Source organism: Homalodisca vitripennis, chromosome 4 (genome assembly GCF_021130785.1).
Source record: "Homalodisca vitripennis isolate AUS2020 chromosome 4, UT_GWSS_2.1, whole genome shotgun sequence".
NCBI classification, from domain to species: domain Eukaryota; kingdom Metazoa; phylum Arthropoda; class Insecta; order Hemiptera; family Cicadellidae; genus Homalodisca; species Homalodisca vitripennis.
Window position 1 is genome coordinate 19,218,185 of NC_060210.1, and position 21,998 is coordinate 19,240,182.

Here is a 21,998-nt window from a genome sequence, read left to right on the forward strand (position 1 = left end):
ATTCTGATTAAGTTCTATATGTATATAAAACGTATATAAAATAAAACTTTATTAATTCTTATATTTGTATATCTTTCAGTATGTTTACTGTTTCTTATTTGGTTGAATTAGTTAGACTAATAAGCTGTGAAATTTAGACGTAAACTATCTAAATGGACACGATGGCGGTATGAGATTCTTCAAGGTCAATTCTAAATAGGTTATGAATAGCGGAGAGTTGTAGTACTAAAGTTATTGTATAGTACATCAAGGGACAGCAGATTCACCCTCCACCCTAAACGGAAACCATAGGTCACGAGACCGGAAGTCATGATTTTTAACGAACTTATGTACATATGTATATTAAATACTTTCATTATTAGTAAAAAACTTCAACTAAGGCACCAAATATACATTGTACATTACAGTTACCAGAAATAACAAAAAAACACGGCCGAAGTAGGCTTTTCACACTTAAATTTGAAACAAGATACGGTGGTAATACATGAAATCGCGTTTTAATCTACGAAAACAATAAAATTTGAATATTGCTATACCGGTATTTTTAGTAAAATATTGTGATAAATTATAATTTCAAAATTACAATAATTAAGCTTTAACAAGTTTTTGTTTTACTTCTAAGGCATTTTGATTATATAGAAAATAGGATCCAAAAAGATATTACTCTAAATGACTTAATAAAAAACACAAAAAACATACTGAATGGCTCAAAAAAGCGGAAATCCGTATTAGTCATTTGTGTAACATTTCAAATAATTAAATTACCAAAAAAGAGTTTGTAGTTCAATATTTCTATTAATAAATACAAGATGGCTTTCAAGTATATTATACTCGTAATAAATAAAAACTGATCAAAAATCTTAATTGATTTAAAATGCAATTACAAAGATGAAGATACAAACCAGACCATTATAGACTTCATTGGACGCAGTGATGTTGTGATGTTGTAGTATGAGATATACTATGAGATACAGAATTTGTATTATTTTCATGTAAAATGTCTATATTGCCTTTGATTTCACAAACATGAAATGCACTCAACTTCAAAGATTAATACGACACAAAGATGAGCATAACAAAACGTTTCGAGGATTGTAATCTATCCTCTTCGTCAAGCGGAGGAATTTTTCCACCATAGATTCCGATCCTCGAAGCGTTGTGTTATAACTTTTGTAGCCATAACGATGGCAAAAATCTGAAATTCAGTTATCCTGTCAAACCTTACATCGTGAATAACAAAGTTTAAAAAAAGAACGTAGAATAGTTACGAGTATTTCAGTTTCAAAAGGGTTTTACACATAAGTTGTTGTATAGTGAGCAGTCACCGGAGAAAACACATTTCAAACCTCATTGAGTTACAATAAGATATCGAATGATGGGATCAATAACTTGATGTGGTCCAGCTCAGTTTCACTACTATTGACGTGGTCTCGTTAGCCGCTCGTTTGACAACCACTTTTGTAATTAATATGTTTTAATTATTTTAACTAATTGTCTCCATTATATTGCACAAATAGTAATTTCTTTCACCCAAATTAGTTACCTGTATTTACATGATACGATGTTATCATTACATTAATATTGAATATTGTAAATAATATGTTATATTTTGTAGAGAAATACAAGTTCCATAATCTGGGATGAGTATTTAGGACATGAAACAAACTAGCAATATCTATTACACAATATATGATATTATGGCCATTCAGGAAGAATATTTCAGTTACTACTAGGTATGAGCACGTCACTTCTGAATTGTACATTACTGAATTTTAATGCAAAGTTTTAAGTATGTAGAGTCAGGCAGTCAGATACAAACGAAGTCTTTACAAATTACTACAATTTTTAAACCGGCAGAAAAAAACATATCCTGTCTACTACGTGGATATGTTGTGGATATGGCTTCAATTACGTTCACCCACAACCAATGCATGATCAAATACCATCGCGGAACACATTCTTGTCTAGGCTACGTAGACAGAGTTGTCATTCAATACGTAAAGTGTACAAATCATATCTTTCGCATGATACATTCACATTTTTGTTCAGTAATTTGGGTTTCATAGCAATGTTTAAATAATAATAGTCTATTACACCAAGTAACCAAGTGATGATGTTGTAACTTCTGGGGTAGTTAGTACACATGTGTTACAATTTCAACTTTTAAATAGCATTTATGTATGTACTGAATAGTTTGTTTCCAAATGTATTCATTCTAAAATTTTCTCGTTGCCATCATAGTTACACTAGTAAGATCAATTAAGAGATTTTAACTATCGCTTGGCTAAAGCCTAATAGGTGACATGCAACTCCATCCAACTGAGTGTAGTCTATAAAAATGAAGCTCCTTTAAAACCTTATATCTGTAGATCGGTTCGTTCTAAAGATATCTACAGGATGGCAGAAAGACGGAAATAGAACACTTCAAGGCCCTCCTGAGATAATCTTCGCTAACACCAACTACTAGAAATAAATAATTAGGCTTTATTTATCCATATTTTCCTTCCCAACGTGTAAGAAATATAGGGTGTTCAATTATGTAAGAAATTTATTAGAAAGGTTAAGCTTGATCCCGTTGTTAAATTTTTTGAGGCTGTTAAAATGTTCAGAATTAACATACCCTTAGATGAAGGTAAACCTTAAGTATTAAATGCATCCAACAACCACCCATAATACCCATCAAAAACCCTCCCTAAATCTCAACCATTTAAATCAAATTTTAAACCAGAGTTTGACTTAAATTTTAAATCATCCACCTGTTAAAAAAATTAGCATTGGATTTAAAGTACATATTTTAAGTAGAAAGCCGTTTTTATTGAGTTTTGTTTGATTTAAATTTGAAATTTATTTAATTTCACATAATTATGACTAAGTAGAAACAGAGAGATGTTATAATATTAAACGGAGACGGAGGATTTTAATACCTTTTTTTGTTTTATAGCAAATATTATTAAAGACAGATTAAATTGTATTAAAGAGACAATATAATTTTTAGTGAACATATGTTGTCAATACTTTCCATGACAATTCCCGTTAATTTGGGTGTTATTTATTAAGTATTTCAGTTATAATAATAAAATAAAGTAATTGCCGAAACAAATGTTCTGGTGATGTCAAACTGTTCTGGAGTGCCAGTAACATGAGAGGTAGAAACAAAAGTAAACGACTGTACATTATTGTACGTGAATGGAGAGGACGCAGCTGCACGTACAGTCCTGATAAGATATAATCCTCCCTTCACTCGAACACGACCTACCTGCCCCGAACTGTTCATAGCTTTTGTGAGGACATTTCTACAACACAGGTACAGTTTTTGGTTTCATTTTACTGAGCGATATATTTATATGCCATTATATAGTAATAATAATGACATTAATAGGATACAGTGTACCTGTAGTTTAATGTCTCCTCCATGCTTTCATTAGGTTTAATACACGCTCCATTCTGTGTATATCTACATTGTTACCTCTAGGGCGGCATATTACACCGTGGAACGGCCTAACGAGATTATGGAAGAGTGAATATATATTGTTACTTCATAAAACAAAAGCTTGTGGATTCTGTGGTACGTATCCAAGTTTCCATTTAGATATGTTTGAAATAAAAATATGATTAAATTTACAGACGTGTTTGTTTATACGCGTGTATCAAAATTGTTAGTTTATTTTAACGAAAAAGAAAATTATGGCGATAAATATATTTTTTAACTGTTAATATGATAGTAACTGTACCCAGATAATAGAGTAAAAAATTTTATTGGTCATTATGTTTCTTACGAATTCTTTTTCACTATTTATTTCCACGTATCAAACTTTGAAAAGGTAGCAGTACGCCAAACCACGTGTCATGAAACAGACTTTTGGAACTGAACTACTCGTAAGTATTCGACTGTGAAGTTGACTGGATGTTTGTGTTTACAAGGCAACTTTGCTGATTTTGTATGAACAATTTAAAATCTATAGTTTTAAGGAGCTACAGGATACGGGAAAGGTGTTTTAACATCCCCCGACAAGCAAAGGAGACATTTCATCAGTCTACTTATAATATATATTTTATACTATGTTTAAATAACGTTACATTCAAAATTTCAATACGAATACTCTCCTGACAAATCTTTTCACAATATATTACATGTTTGTTCATTAAATAGGATTTTATGACAGTGTATAGTAAAAGTCTGCACAAAAAGTCACCACTAGGTAATGTTATGTGTGATATGCTACGTGTATTAGTATGTACATGTTTAAATCTCTCACAAGTATACTGAGTTTGTTTATAAAATTTATATTTTCTGCTATTTTCTTGTAGCTACTATGGTTACACATAAGACCAACGTAAATATATTCATCAGCAATCAGCTAAATACCATGGAGTAACATACACCTTCCTCTGTGTTCTTAATATAATATAATGTATGAAGCTCAGTGCAAAACTTGAAACCTGTTGCACATTTTGTTTTTGAGATTGTATGTCTGTCATGCGGACAGACAGACAGAAACGAAGTAATTCCAGCAACACGAGTCTGGAAACTTAACTTGACTGACTTAAGTTCTGATACAATGGGAATATTTAGTTAAGCTCCATCTCATCTTCCACTTAGTGCAGATTCTGAAACCAGACACTACCACAGAATCTACAACAGGAACCTGGAGTTCAGCTACGTCTGAAGATATCCAAAACAAGTAGGCGAATACGTTGAAGACAAGCTCTTTGCATTGTTTCAACATCAGAGACAAGTAGACTTCAAAAGAACACGGATGCTAGTTCATTACCAAACTCTTTTGATCTCTTCATACATAGGTTGATTCAATATTACAGGAGTCTAGTCTGTGGCACTTCTCAGAAATGTAGCTTAATTAACATTTGAATAATGCGATAAATAATTCTTATACGATCGATGTAAGACACCTCGTATAGTGAAAGCTCTGATACATAAGGTTCAAGTAATACACGAACTGATTGACACAAGACCTGATCGACAGCAAACACAACACTGCGGCACAGCATGTCAAGAACTTTGTAACGTGTATAAGTTTGTACTTGGTCCTGATTAGTATGTAGATGTATATTTAAATTATTTTCTTTCGTCCATATAAACCGTACTCGCATTTACGCAATAATGTCATAATTCCGATTATGAAAAACCAAAATTGTTTCAAATATTCATTTCAAAGTTCCCTGGTTTGTAAAAGTTATCTTAAAAAGTACCAATTTTTGTGTAATTGTGTGGGTCTTGGTTTTAACTAGTATCTTGTACTTGTTTAAATATTTAAGAATCAATAAACTTTAAAATTTTTACCAAATTCATGATTTATAAAGAGAATTTTTCAAGAAAATTTTTATGATTTTTGATTATATATACTTAAACTCTACCCATTAGGTACGTTTTTATTTTAAAAACTAATCATACTAGAGATTTTTCGGTTAGCTGCAATAAAGGCCTCACCTAAAATTAACATAAGTTAACAAACAATTTACATTAAGGGGAGTTGAAGGCCCCATTCCCGCCCATATTAAAAGTAAGAATTTTAGGAACACATATCTGGGTAAACCATAGCAACTAATAGCATGACATTTTTTATGCTTGACTGTTGCATCATAATAAGTAAAATAAACTACAATTACCTTGATAGGTAATATAACTTGAAAATTATAAATTTATTTTCAATCGCAAATTTTTTTTTTTTTTTTCAAAAATGTTTAATATTATTTTTTTTTTCTAGTTGAAGAATTTTATTCATTGTATTTTATCTTGTACATTACATATATACAAAACAGCCAGTAAAAGTTTCAAAGCAATAACCTCTACTAGTAACTGAGATAATGGTTCCTAAAACTAAAAAATGCAACTTTCGGGGGGAAAACGACATAAATGTAAAAAATCAGCTTATTATTGTGAATATTTTACCTTAAAAATCCACCCTGGGCAGTATTGAGAGGATGCTCCTTCTTCTTCTTCAAGTTTCTTCTTTTCTTTTAGCAATTCTGGATTCTTTGGTTGCATCCTGTGCTGCACGTTGAGCCTTTTGAATTCGAACCTCATCAGCTTTTTTCAGCGCCACAACAGTGGTTTATACCGTAGTTAAAAATCCCAAGTTCTTTCAAAACATTTAATCTACCTAGTTTCCATCATTGCATGTCAAGATTGCATCAAATACCCCTATTTCTAAAGTTTTTCTTCCAACAAATGCATTCTTAGGTATTCTACTCCAGACTATATTGTTGAAAAGACTCGTTAAACGTTTTGGGTTTTTTTTCCATGTAGGCATTTTTTAAGGAGACTAGGATCAGCCAATGATTGAAAAATTAGGTTTTATAACTTTCCATTACTGCAACAGGAACTGTATTTTTATGCTTGAAGTTCTTTTTTTCATAAACAGCTTTATTGTACTTGCACCAAGTTTCCTGTGCAGGTGGACATAGCTGATGGCTCGGGTATTCGTCCGTAGAGATGTAATGGAAAATATATGGACCATACGGAACGTTTAATTTTATCCAAACTATTTACATTAGCTCTAATTGAATTGCCATAATATGACTGAAATTTATCAATAACTTTATCTGTAAGTATACCTACTCCTTTTATAGATTTACCATCTGACAGAGGTTTACCGCTAAGCCTTGCTTTTAATTTTTCGCAGCCTTGTGCCCATTGTCTTGGAAATATGCCCTATACATTCAAGCTTCTCAAACAGAGGTTGTCATCACCATAAGGATTATCTTTCCACTACAGCCAGATGAGCCCTTAGAGTCGCCGTCACCTAATTTTACATACCGTACGCCACGGTAGGTATCGATCGTCGACAAACTTGCAACAGCAGCCACGCACTCCATGCCGCCACTTGTCCCTCATAATTTTTTAAACAATTAGGTTCATGACTTTTTATTTTACCTTCGTTGCCTTTTGTTTTTTCACATACACTGCAGTACTTTGTCAACACTTCCACATCCAACACTTTTCCGGTATCAACACTCGTAACAGTACAACACGCATTTTTGGATACGAATCCTCTCTTTTGCCACGTTCCATCAAAAGCAATTGGAATGTCTGTACTAATTTTTTTTCATCTTTATCATCTATATTCTCATTTATTGCTTCTAATGTGGCATTTTTTCATACAACTATCAGTAACAGTAGCTAGAGAGTTTCTGAGAGTATTCGTATATTTACTTACATAGGTGCAAGGCGAAGGCAAGTTCAACATTCCACACAAAGGTTTTCCAGCTTCTGGCCCTTTCCAATGCACCGCAAACCATAAAACATTCTTAGATTGATATCAAAAGTATTATTTTTATCAATAAAATTAGAAGAGTAAAATTCATGATTAAATGTGCAGTCATCATTTGTACACTTTAGAACTAAATTACTTGCCAGCCCATTACGCTTTTCTATATCGTCTTTTATCAAAACGTCAGATCCACACTCCTTACAAGCTACAAAGTTAGAAAACACTGAACACAAAATGTTGTATGAAATTAATAAGTTTCTATCTGAAGCATCAAAGCTATCATAAGTATATAATTTGCCTACAATTTTCTTTTCAGCAGAAACTGATGACTGAAGGCCTAGGCCTAACCTCATTCTCTGCTTCCTGCCTTGGATTAGCATTTTGTAAACCTGTTACCGTGAAACTTACGTTTTTTTATTTGCACTCTCGGCATATTTACAACTAAACTCTAAAATATTTCACTATTATAAATAATAAACACAAACAACAACACTTTGTTTACCTTTCTCACTGACAAAACCAGAAAACAACAGTTACTAGGTTAGTCTAAGCAGACAAGAAAAAACAGCAATAGACAACAAATAATATGCAGTAAGTGTTGCGAACATTGATTTTTTCTTCAACCTTTACTCTTCACTTTGAATACTATGCAAAGTGCAAACAAATACAGAAATAATTATCGTCAATAGAAAGTTGGTGAAAGCTGAACTGGTCGCAAATTGGCTATGCAGGACTATTTTATAAAATTAAATAAAAAAATACTTAGAACAACTTTTATAGGCCATGTTTGGCATCAAAATGTACAGAAAGATGCAGAGAACAAATTTAGCTAAAAAACATTTTTTTTTGTTATTTTTTGACCCTTCGACCTTCAACTCCCCTTAAAAGGACAATTATAAGGTTTTAATTTTTGAATAGACTAAAGGTACTTTAGAAGTAAGCCTTTTTATAAAAGTAGACATTTACTATAGTAGTCAACAGAATCAAGGTATATGTTTGTATTTTAATATATTGTAAGCTGTATGTGTGTTATAAAACGGTACCTATATAGAACGTATTGAAAATATGTACAACCTTAAATTTATTTTGGCTGAGCTTACTTCTAAAATGACCTTTGCTCTGATTCCCGTGTGACAGGATATTCTGGATGGGTGAGGTTGAGGACAGAGGCCGCCTCTTGTCAAGATCCATTAGCAAGGCTTTTGGGCATTAATCTAGGCCTTGGAAAAATGAGAGGCCAAATCAAGCCAAAGCAGGCAGAAGGTGGCATGCCCTTATCTCTAAGCTAGCAACTGCCTATAACACTGAGGAAGCTGCACTAACTCCAATATAGTCACCTTCCGCAGTAGACTAGACTTATTGATCTACCCCTGCACCCCAATATTTTTTTTTTTATTTACGGTTTTCTAGATACAAGTAACAGGTCCGTTTATTCCTTTACCCAATATGATCAATTGGAAGGTATAAACAAGCTATAAGTGAACTCTTCATGAGTTTACAATTAGATTACAGCAGGCGTTTTATAGACTTGCCTTCTAAAAACGCAACAATGGCATAGTTTAATAGACACAGTGGGCATTATAAGATATGGTCAACCAAATTTACTTTCTAATAATTAGTTGTTTAAGTGTAAAGACCACTTTATATTAGCATCAATGAGACAAATAATAGTTAGTTTATAAATAAAAAAAACTGATAGTATATCCTTATATACTTTTGCTGTTTCTATTGAATTATTTTATACCATTAGCATGAAAAGATAAATTCAGTAGGCTGATCATATTAAGTATCTTTATTGTAACATGACAGAGATATTCAACAGTTAGAACAAGTAACACATATAATATTTTATTGTTTAAAGTAATGCCAACATATTTGTCATTACACCCTCAAGTTTTGGAAAGTACGTAAGACCCGTGCAAAACTCAAATACAGCGTAGATTCTAACTTTACTTTACGTTTACTTGTTCATTTTCTATTTCGTTAATTCATGTCCTGAGAATAATACAGCGTAGAAGCACGCCGCACCTTATTATTAAAGACTTCACTGAGGCTGCATGCCAAATCTCAAATTTACTACACCTCATTTTGTTTTCATTTATTATTTCCTGTGGACAAAAATAGATAGGTAGAAAAAACATTTAAAAAAAAAAACAAAAAAAGTTTGGCACAAAAAGGATGCATCATAGAACTCTTTGTAGTGGAAATGCCAAATTGTATATCTAAATATGAAATTTTTGCCAAAATATTTTACCTAATGTTAAAAATATATATATAATATTATGAATTGGGCATGACCACATCTAAATAATATAAGACTGCACACAATAAATCAGTATAAAATTATGCTGTGCTGCTGGGATATGTAGGCTACATGTGTTAATATATTACGAGTTTTAATATCTCATAGGGGTGAATTGAGTTGGTTTACATATCCCATTAAGTGTCATTGAAATTCAGAGAATTCAGTGTGTCATATAGACACACGGAAAAACACAATTCACGCACAGTTTTAAATCTATATGTCGGTTCTTCCAAAAAATATCGTGTAGGCAGACATACGGATTGATAGATAGACAAAACTTAATATTTCCAGCCTCACAAGTGATAATACATTTATATCTGAGTATATAATTCCTTACCACGACACGAAATTACTCGACTTGGTGTTTCTTGGTCCTCGAAAATATGAACTCACTGTCCGCACATTGCTTGCCCTTTACAAAGGCCACGCACTCGCAGTTTCCACTTGTTACCTTGTATTGTAGAATATGTGCAAGAATTGTAATGCCATGTTAATGTCCATGCGTTGATCGATATTTCTTCAGCCAATGAAATAGAGAGGGAAAAACATGTTGTGTCGAAATATCACTAATGTAATTTAGAGCATATTTAGTGCTAAAATGAACAGATTTCGTAATTTATTTATGTTATATAGCAGTGAAAAGATATCACTTTAAATAGGTCACTGGCAACCAATGGTAGCTAAATTCATATATAAATTTAGCATTCCTATTTTTAGATACTGCAAGGTAGGTGTACGCCAACGACTTGTCGCATAACAGCCTTCGCTGAGGATCCGTGTAAAATTTTTAGTATTTAGCTTATTTGATTATAGACAGAGAAAACTTACAGATCAAAGAGATTTTACATCCTCCGGCAAACAAAGGGGAAATTGTCAGCCTTCTGAGATATAAGCTTCAAAACTCGCAGACAAATTCCATGGTCGGCCCTGAAACATCACTGAACTTATTCTTGTCTGTGTAGAAATAAAAACAGTTTCATGCAATATTTAAGGTTTACATTTGTAATATTTCTCTATGTATCTTGTACATGATACATTTCCCAGGTTTATTAATTAAATTGGGTTTCGTATCAGTCTTTAAATAATACCATTCTACAAATCAAGATACCATAAAACGATGTGTTGGGATAATTAGGCTACATCTGGTAAAATGTAACGTTAGGCGTATACTGAGTTTGTTTACAAATCTATTTATTCTGCTATTTCTCTATGCCATCATGATTACCCATAAGGTCATCGTTAAAATATTCACCTACGCGCAATCAAATGCCATGGTGTGACATGCACCATAATTGAACTCAATGTTCCTGATATACAATAATTTAATGCAAACTTTCTAGCCTTTAGGTCAGTCCATTCTAAAGAATATACAGTACGAACAGACACACATACACACAGACGCTAACGCTTAGCTACTTAACCCAGATTTATACATTTATCATATTCCCAATCTGCCTTAAATTATCTTGAAATTTATTCTTCATGTTCCATACAGTAATTATGAATTGGAGTCAGATTATTATTGTTCGTACTTTTAAGAGCTTAAATGTAAAATAATGTTTTAGCCTTTCAAGAAATGTTTACAATTTCTAGTTATTGAAATAATATTTACAAATACCCGATGTAAATTAGAAAAAATGTCTACTGGGCTTTATGTTATAACTGTATTTAGCGTAACTTTAACTTATTTTTTTACAATTTCTTATTCATTGTGTTCGGTTTTAACTTTTTGTATTAAATATTAATCCAAAAGTATGATACAATCACTTGTATTTTTCAGTATCACATCATGATTTATAAACGAAGGCTGACTTCTCCATCAATCTCCAGCCCTAACATCTGACATGGACGTATATCACTTCTCACTGAAATATTACTGTCTTACTGGGAACATTGAATATTGAGTCAATGAAGAGTTTTTATATATAATGGAACTGCTTTTGCATTAAACTCTCAAACTCGAATATTACTAGTTGGTTTAGCGGAAGCAAAGGGCTCGAAACATTTCATTCATGTTTGCTTATCTCTGCGACAGTCTGCACATCTTGAAAATGAACATACCTTTAGACTTGAAAGTTTGCTTGAAGCTTTACTTTTATATGTGAAAAACCGAGGTGGATTTTGGTGGAAGTGAATTTTGGGATTTGCCTGAGCGTTACTTAAGTTTTTAATATTTGTCTAATCGCCAACCATGATGACACAGAGACAAAAGTAGAATAATAAATTTAAAGTTAAATACAGTAAGAGCATGCTAATGTAACAAGTGACATTTTTATTCATACATTAAAGAGAATTAAATAGAGGGAAAAATCAATGTTCAAAATTAGTAAAAAATTTGATGGCAGAGCACTCTTTCGTTATGGTGTCTTACCTAGCTCAACGAATTTTTATTTATTTTAACAGTGCTGTGAAATCTTCCTTATTGATCATTAAAACATTATTGTATCATGACATAGATCTTTAGAAATATTTTATCTGCTGTTCTTATATTTCGAATGAAACTTCATTTCTACACATACAGAAATGATTTGCATGTTGGTGCATGTCGATCCAAGAAATTTGCCTAACCATCATCGAAGTCTACTACCCAGTAGGTTAACATTAATTCTCTTTTGTCTGCTATGAAGATGTAAAGATTTGTTGTGGTGTGTATAATTGTCTATATATATATATCTATCAGCCCAAAGTACTATAGATTTTAAACTTTGCAAGTAATCTGTAACGCGACATGTGGTGCAGCGTACTGCTACCTTGTGTTTAATTAAAAAAGCGCAAGTTTTTACCCTGATTTCTAACAAATATTTCTCAATGGTATTAGTTCTGATCGATGTATTAAAAATTATTAGTTTTATGCTAAGTAGCAAAATGAAGTGTCGAATAAGAAAATCGTGTTTGGCTATTGGACGAAATAAAAAATATTATGATTATTTGTTCAGTGCTACATTTTACTGCATTTCTACATGGATGTGTATTTTTTATAGACTTAGATTCAATATATATTTATACCAATTCTTTACACGTATGCTTACACTTTTCTGCAATACAATAATTTAATTCCCTGAAATTATAGTATGCCGTGTCAAACGGATTAAAATCTTAAACTATAAATTTTTTCTTAGATATTTTTCTTTATTTTGCTCATATAAAATAATCGATTCGTTATGCTATTAAATAAAGTTACATAAGTATCAGGTATCCATAATATATAAACTTTTAAAGTTGAGTCTTTCAGTCTCTTTATATAGCTTATGTTGATGTTATACTATTTATTTGTTTGGCCGTTCGTTTTAAGTATGCCAATGGCGCAGTGTAGTGGGTACGGCGGTTATCGCAAGATAACCAGATCAAGCAACGCCGAGCGTGGCTGCTGCTTGGACAGGTGACCGCTGAGCGATCCTGTCCTTGCAAGCGGCCCGCCTGCCCGGCCATTGGTGGTGGTTCGGAAGTCACCTTTAAGCCGTTGGTCCCCAGGTTAAGTGTTAGAGAGGGCTTCTTAGCCCTAACTTCGCCTGGTAAAATAAGACATTCTTTACTTTACTTTTACTTTACTTTTACTTTACTTTTACTTTACTTTTACTTTTACTTTTACTTTACTTTTACTTTTACTTTTACTTTTACTTTTACTTTTACTTTTACTTTTACTTTACTTTTACTTTTACTTTTACTTTTACTTTTACTTTTACTTTTACTTTTACTTTTACTTTTACTTTTACTTTTACTTTTACTTTACTTTAAGTATATCAAAGTAGGAAATGCATCTAAAAAATAATTGATTCGTGTTTTCGATGCGCATTCGTTTTGACCTCCATAAAATTTAGCACGGCTGATGATTGTTTTCCTACTTTTTAATATATTCCTCTATGGATTTCAAGAAAATCCAGGTTGTCTGCTTAGCTCTCGCCTATTTGAATATTACATAGTACTCTAGACAATTTCTATCTATATATTTTTATTTATCCATGGTACGTTTGAGGTATAGCAGTAAAATATCGGTATGAATATATATTATGTATTGATTATTAGTATTTGATTTTATCCGAAGGAAATTTAAGTTCATTGGTACAGGTTTAATAGAAGATCATTAAATAATAAACTTGTAAAAGTTCGGGTAAGCTACATTTTAATTCCTCTTCAACACCCTCCAATGTATTGTTTATTAACCTATACGAAATATAATATAGATATTTTTACCGTTAATGTGTAATATAATTTTAATATAAATGGGCCGCATTTTCTACAATGAAGATGTATGCATAATGACTGAATATAAAAACTACAGAGAACGCACAGCCTTTTACGGATAGAATGCGCAAACTTCACCGCAGTACCATACTAATTATATTTTTATCAATGATCGCCTAAATTATTGTTTTTCATAAAAATTATTCTCAATTTGAGGTAAAATACGTATTAAAGTTCAGTGTTGCTGAATAAGCCTCTTCAGGTTTATAACTAAGAGGTTCTCTCTTTGGGGTTCCCTGATCTAATTAGCTTATCTCGACTTGGCTGAGCTGACTATAATTGATTGTCAACCTTCTTTCACCTTGAGTTAAAATCCAATATCCATTTTTTAGCAATCTCGAATTTTATCTAAATTAAAAGGTTAAATATATTGCGATTTATTAAAAACACCATTCAGTATAAAAGCATGTAACACTACATCACTGCTCATTTATTAAATAAATTGTCACATATTTTTAAACAAATATATATGGTCTATATATATATAGCTGGCCAATTATTAGATTAAAGCACATTTTTTCTGTTTTTTCTTCTCAATTTTTACTAAAAAAATTTTTAATTTCATGTTGGTATATGTTAAAGTATATACCCTCATTCGTGTGTTACTTTAGAATAGTATTAGCAGAAAATTTAGTAATTTTATGTTGGCGGGTGGCAACACTGCCTTTTTTTTTACCATCTGCCTTTACAAATCTACCAGCTCCATAACCACAATCAGGTTACAGTTAATTTTTCATGTGGTTAACATGTTTTAGGTTCAGTATATCTTTCTATTAGTGTGTTCTGTTATTATTAAAGTAAGGTTAAGGTCGTTTGTGAGTGTATGAAACCACTTTTTTACTTCCTTATTGGCTATTTATAAAATTATCGGGAAATGGGTAAAAAGAGGACCTTTCATCAAGGAAATGTGCTGTGGCCAAGGTTCTTTTGGAAGAACAACATTACACACAAACTGAAATAGCACACTGACTAAATATTTCACAAAAGTCAGTTAGTAGGATCAAGAAAACACTTGATATCAATGGTATTTATAAATCCAGCCATATCGGAAAATGTGGCTGGAAGAAAGCGTTAAGTCCAAGGATGGACAGAAAGTTGAAAAACATGACACTAGTCAATAGAAAAATTACCAGCAAGGTTCTTAGTGACCAGTTAAGAGATTATGGCACAAATTTTTCGCCTAGTACCATCAGAAGAACCATGAATGGACAAGGTCTTCGAGCATGCAGGCCTAAAAAAAAACAAAAAATACACCGGCAATGGCTAAGAAGAGATTGGAATGGGCCAAAGGCATTCAGTTCACTGATGATGATTGGAACAAGGTACAGTACCCTCAGGATTCAGTAGAGAACTGAATCCCTTTGACCCATTCCAATCTCTTCTTAGCTAGTGCCGGTGTATTTTTTTGTTTTTTGTAGGCCTGGTCTGCACATTTCTTACACCAGCTTGCTTAAAGGTTAGTTTAGCATTAACGAACCCTATCAATTGTGAGGCTGGACAAATTTCATTTACGTTTACCTACCTTTGAAATTAACTATCTACAGACATGAAGGTGTACTTGAAACTTTTATTTTTATGTATGAAACATCGAGTGCAATATGGTACAAGTCACCCTGTTTGGATTTTCTGGAACGTCATTTAAGTTTTTAACATTGGTATTACGGGTAACCATGTCCATAACGAGAAAAAAATTAGATTAAAAGATTTTACATAAAACAGAGTACAAGCATACGAGTCTTTAACAAGTAACATTTTTATTCATAGATTAAAAGGAAAAATATAGTAGAGAGGACAGTCTATGTAGGTCAGTAAAAAGATCCTATTTCACAGTACTCTTACGTTATGGTATCCTAACCTAGTTCATCGAATTAATCTTGATATTAACAGTGCTATGAAATATAAGTTATTGGTCAAAACATGATCTTATCGTGGCAATACATCTTGAGAATAATTTTATCCGCTGGCTTTAGATTTCGCACTAAACTTCATTACTGCATAGATAAAAATGCATTCTATGATGGTGCATATCCATCCATAAACATTTTTCTGAGCATCATCGAACTCCACCCCACAATAGGCTGAGAATATATATTATTTGTCTGCTAGGAGGATGTACAAATGCCACCGAACGTTTCGTTATTTTAACAGTACTATAAAATATAACTTAGTGATAAAAAATATAATTATATCATGGAAATATATACGAATTACAAAATATTTTATTTATTGGTCTTAAAACTTTGCTTGGAACCTCCTTTCTATATGCTATATTTCTTTATGCTATATGGTAAGGGAAATGCTTCCATTCCTGAAGGAATCTGGTTTTGATTACTCCGCTCTCAATGGTCAATAAAGTGAATTTTGATTTTAAGCTCAATTTTAAACCCCCGTCGTGTATCATCATAAACATAAAGCTGTTACAGACCTTGCCCATGGCAGATACAAAGTTTGTCTGAGGGGTCCAAAAAACTCGGAGAGGAAGAAGTTCTAAATAAACTTTTTCATCGTTATAAGTTAAATGATGATAAATAATTATTCTAATTGTATCAACAGGTACACAATTTAATGCACTAAGATAGCTTATATATGATTTCAGGACAGGTGGACAATCGGTCAAAAATACTTTCAAAAAAGTACTTTTGGTCACTTTCCCACATACTCTGAAACTGTAACTAGAGAAAACGCAAAATAAAACCTTAAGGTAAGATATATCACAAGAAAACTAACATTTTATGTATTTTTATTTTCCATTTATCATTTTCATCCTGAACAAAATAATACCATGTAATACGAGAAAAATGTTTTTATACACAGTTTGGCTGCTATAACAATTTGTCGTATAACCCCTTGTTTAGTATTTAAGTAAACTTTTGATGTATATCTTTTTGCAGATTTTTAAACAATTTCTAGTTCATTACGTTGTTATAGCAATAATAAAAATTAGTTTTTCCAGTTATAATAACGCTAAAAACATTAACATACAAAATGAAAATAAATTTATATAACTCTTCCAGGTTCTAAACGAAACTTTAATGTTTATAACGATAAAACATCGAGTATTATTTACTTTGACAATTTCTTATTAAATATAAAGAGAGGGTAGGTAGGTTCAATTAAGATCTGACCAAACAAACCGGGTTAAATTATATGACAACGGTCCAGAGGAGCCCTTATTGTAGGTAACGATAAAGCCTCGAGTATAATTTGCTCTGTCCAGCTCCTATATCCTATGAATTAAGGGTTAAAAAGTAGCAATCACAATACGATCAAACAAGCTGGCTTACCTTACTTGACAAGAATTACACAGAGCTCTTACTCTGTAACTGTAATACCTCTTGTAGTATTTGCCCTGTCCAGCTCCTATTAACTATGAATGGAGGGTTAGTGCGTTGCTGTCACGAAACGACTAAACAAGCTGGCTTACCTTACTTGACAAGAATTACACAGAGCTCTTACTCTGTAACTGTAATACCTCTTGTAGTATTTGCCCTGTCCAGCTCCTATTAAATATGAATGGAGGGTTAGTGCGTTGCTGTCACGAAACGACTAAACAAGCTGGCTTACCTTACTTGACAAGAATTACACAGAGCTCTTACTCTGTAACTGTAATACCTCTTGTAGTATTTGCCCTGTCCAGCTCCTATTAAATATGAATGGAGGGTTAGTGCGTTGCTGTCACGAAACGACTAAACAAGCTGGCTTACCTTACTTGACAAGAATTACACAGAGCTCTTACTCTGTAACTGTAATACCTCTTGTAGCATTAATTTGCCCTGTCCAGCTCCTATTAAATATGAATGGAGGGTGAGTGCGTTGCTGTCACGAAACGACTAAACAAGCTGGCTTACCTTACTTGACAAGAATTACACAGAGCTCTTACTCTGTAACTGTAATACCTCTTGTAGTATTTGCCCTGTCCAGCTCCTATTAAATATGAATGGAGGGTTAGTGCGTTGCTGTCACGAAACGACTAAACAAGCTGGCTTAAGTTACTTGACGAGAAACACACAGCTTTTTCTCTGTAACTGTAATACCTCTTGTTGTATTTGCCCTGTCCAGCTCCTACTAACTATGAATGGAGGGTGAGTGCGTTGCAGTCACGATACGACCAAACAAGCTGGCTTACCTTACTTGACAAGAATTACACAGAGCTCTTACTCTGTAACTGTAAAACCTCTTGTAGTATTTGCCCTGTCCAGCTCCTATTAAATATGAATGGAGGGTGAGTGCGTTGCTGTCACGAAACGACTAAACAAGCTGGCTTAAGTTACTTGACAAGAATTACACAGAGCTCTTACTCTGTAACTGTAATACCTCTTGTAGTATTTGCCCTGTCCAGCTCCTATTAAAATGAATGGAGTGTTAGTGCGTTGCTGTCACGAAACGACTAAACAACTCCATAACTGTAATACCTCTTTGTTGTATTTTGCCCTGTTCCAGCTCCTACTAACTATGAATGGAGGGTGAGTGCGTTGCAGTCACGATACAACTAAACAAGCTGGCTTACCATTACTTAACAAGAATTACACAGAGCTCTTACTCTGTAACTGTAAAACCTCTTGTAGTATTTGCCCAGTCCAGCTCCTATTAAATATGAATGGAGGGTTAGTGCGTTGCTGTCACGAAACGACTAAACAAGCTGGCTTAGTTACTTGACGAGAAACACACAGCTTTTACTCTGTAACTGTAATACCTCTTGTTAGTATTTGCCCTGTCCAGCTCCTATTAAACTATGAATGGAGGGTGAGTGCGTTGCAGTCACGATACGACTAAACAAGCTGGCTTACCTTACTTGACAAGAATTACACCGAGCTCTTACTCTGTAATTGTAATACCTCTTGTAGTATTTTCCCATGTCCAGCTCCTATTAACTATGAATGGGAGGAGTGAGTGCGTTGCAGTCACGAAACGACTAAACAAGCTGGCTTACCTTACTACTTGACAAGAATTACACCGAGCTCTTACTCTGTAACAGTAATACATCTTGTAGTATTTGCACTTTCCAGCTCCTATTAAATATGAATGGAGGGTTAGTGCGTTGTAGTCACGATACAACTAAACAAAGCTGGCTTAAACTTACTTGACAAGAATTACACCGAGCTCTTACACTGTAACTGTAATACCTCTTGTAGTATTTGCTCTGTCCAGCTCCTATTAACTATGAATGGAGGGTGAGTGCGTTGCAGTCACGAAACGACCTAAACAAGCTGGCTTACCTACCTAACAAGAATTACACAGAGCTCTTTACTCTGTAACTGTAAAACCTCTTGTAGTATTTGCTCTGTCCAGCTCCTATTAACTATGAATGGAGGTGTGAGTGCGTTGCAGTCACGATACAACTAAACAAGCTGGCTTACCTTACTTGACAAGAATTACACAGAGCTCTTACTCTGTAACAGTAAAACCTCTTGTTAGTATTTGCTCTGTCCAGCTCCTATTAACTATGAATGGAGGGTGAGTGCGTTGCAGTCACGAAACGACTCTAAAACAAGCTGGGCGTACCTTCACAAGAATTACACAGAAGCTCGTACTCTGTAACTAACAACAACTCCTATTAAAATATGATGGAGGAGGTTGTGCGTCTTACCTCCTAACAAGAATTACACCAAGCCTAACTACTCTGTAAGTAATACAATCTTGGTAGTATTTGCACTTTCCAGCTCCTATTTAAATATGAATGGAGGGTTAGTGTGCGTTGTAGTCACGATACAACTAAACAAGCTGGCTTACCACTTCCTAACTAAGCAATTACACCGAGCTCTTACTCTGTAACTGTAAAACCTCTTGTAGTATTTGCTCTGTCCAGCTCCTATTAACTATGAATGGAGGGTTAGTGCAGTGCGTTGTAGTCACGATACAACTAAACAAGCTGGCTTAACTTACTTGACAAGGAATAATTACACCGAGCTCTTAACACTGTAACTGTAAAACCTCTTGTAGTATTTGCTCTGTCCAGCTCCTATTAACTATGAATGGAGGGTTAGTGCGTTGTAGTCACGATACAACTAAACAAGCTGGCTTACCTTACTTGACAAGAATTACACCGAGCTCTTACTCTGTAACTGTAAAACCTCTTGTAGTATTTGCTCTGTCCAGCTCCTATTAACTATGAATGGAGGGTTAGTGCGTTGTAGTCACGATACAACTAAACAAGCTGGCTTACCTTACTTGACAAGAATTACACCGAGCTCTTACTCTGTAACTGTAAAACCTCTTGTAGTATTTGCTCTGTCCAGCTCCTATTAACTATGAATGGAGGGTTAGTGCGTTGTAGTCACGATACAACTAAACAAGCTGGCTTACCTTACTTGACAAGAATTACACCGAGCTCTTACTCTGTAACTGTAAAACCTCTTGTAGTATTTGCTCTGTCCAGCTCCTATTAACTATGAATGGAGGGTTAGTGCGTTGTAGTCACGATACAACTAAACAAGCTGGCTTACCTTACTTGACAAGAATTACACCGAGCTCTTACTCTGTAACTGTAAAACCTCTTGTAGTATTTGCTCTGTCCAGCTCCTATTAAGTATGAATGGAGGGTTAGTGCGTTGTAGTCACGATACAACTAAACAAGCTGGCTTACCTTACTTGACAAGAATTACACACAGCTTTTACTCTGTAACTGTAATACCTCTTGTAGTATTTGCTCTGTCCAGCTCCTATTAACTATGAATGGAGGGTTAGTGCGTTGTAGTCACGATACAACTAAACAAGCTGGCTTACCTTACTTGACAAGAATTACACCGAGCTCTTACTCTGTAACTGTAAAAACCTCTTGTAGTATTTGCTCTGTCCAGCTCCTATTAACTATGAATGGAGGGTTAGTGCGTTGTAGTCACGATACAACTAAACAAGCTGGCTTACCTTACTTGACAAGAATTACACGGAGGTCTTAATCTGTAACTGTAACTGTAAAACCTCTTGTAGTATTTGCTCTGTTCCAGCTCTTATTAACTATGAATGGAGGGTGAGTGCGTTGCAGTCACGATACAACCAAACAAGCTGGCTTACCTTACTTGACAAGAATTACACAGAGCTCTTACTCTGTAACTGTAAAAACTCTTGTAGTATTTGCTCTGTCCAGCTCCTTATTATGAATGGAGGGTGAGTGCGTTGTAGTCACGATACGACTAAACAAGCTGGCTTACCTTACTTGACAAGAATTACACGGAGCTCTTACTCTGTAACTGTAAAAACTCTTGTAGTATTTGCTCTATCCAGCTCTTATTAACTATGAATGGAGGGTGAGTGCGTTGTAGTCACGATACGACCAAGCTGGCTTACCTTACTTGACAAGAATTACACGAGCTCTTAATCTGTAACAACTCGCGTAGTATTTGCTCTATCCAGCCTTGAGTGCGTTGCAGTCACGATACGACCAAACAAGCTGGCTTACCTTACTTAACAAGAATTACACGGAGCTCTTAATCTGTAACTGTAAAAACTCGTGTAGTATTTGCTCTCTCCAGCTCTTATTAACTATGAATCGAGGGTGAGTGCGTTGCAGTCACGATACGACCAAACAAGCTGGCTTATCTTACCTGAAAAGAATTACATAGTAACTGTTAATGACTTTCACATCATACATGGAACCTATGCTTTTTGTCACATTGTGTTAATGCGTTAATAATACTTTTCTTTATTCCATGTAGCACGACATTACTTTAAATATGACTTAAAATCTTTCCTGTATCATGGTGTATATTTTTTTTAAATATTAAATTAATTTTGTTTGGTTTATTGAATTTTCGAATACTTCCAAGACTCCAATAATGATACTGGAATTAAATACTATCACGTTTGCATTACTAACTATATAACAGAATTACTAATATTAAATTAATCGTTTAGTCCTGAAACTTCCACCTAGAGAGTGGTGTATACTAGTTGATTATCTTTAAATATAATAGTTACAAAACTCTACCTTTCTTTATTTGGAGGCTAACTCTTTCTCTTCAGAATAATTTGTAGGCTTAAGAAAGTTCAACTATTTTAGAACTCGTAGTTAAGCTATTTGTCACTCTTTTGAAAATGAAGTTAACCAATGCTTCTAATCGATATTGTCAAGAATGACCTAAACGTGTCATTCAATAAGTGTTAAATTTACAATGTTTACACATTTTGATTTACAAAACAATGTTGTAAAATTTTTTGATACACAATTGGCACAATTGGTGAGTTTTGTGAGTTTTTAAAGCTTACGCAAGTCATTTCAAATCGTT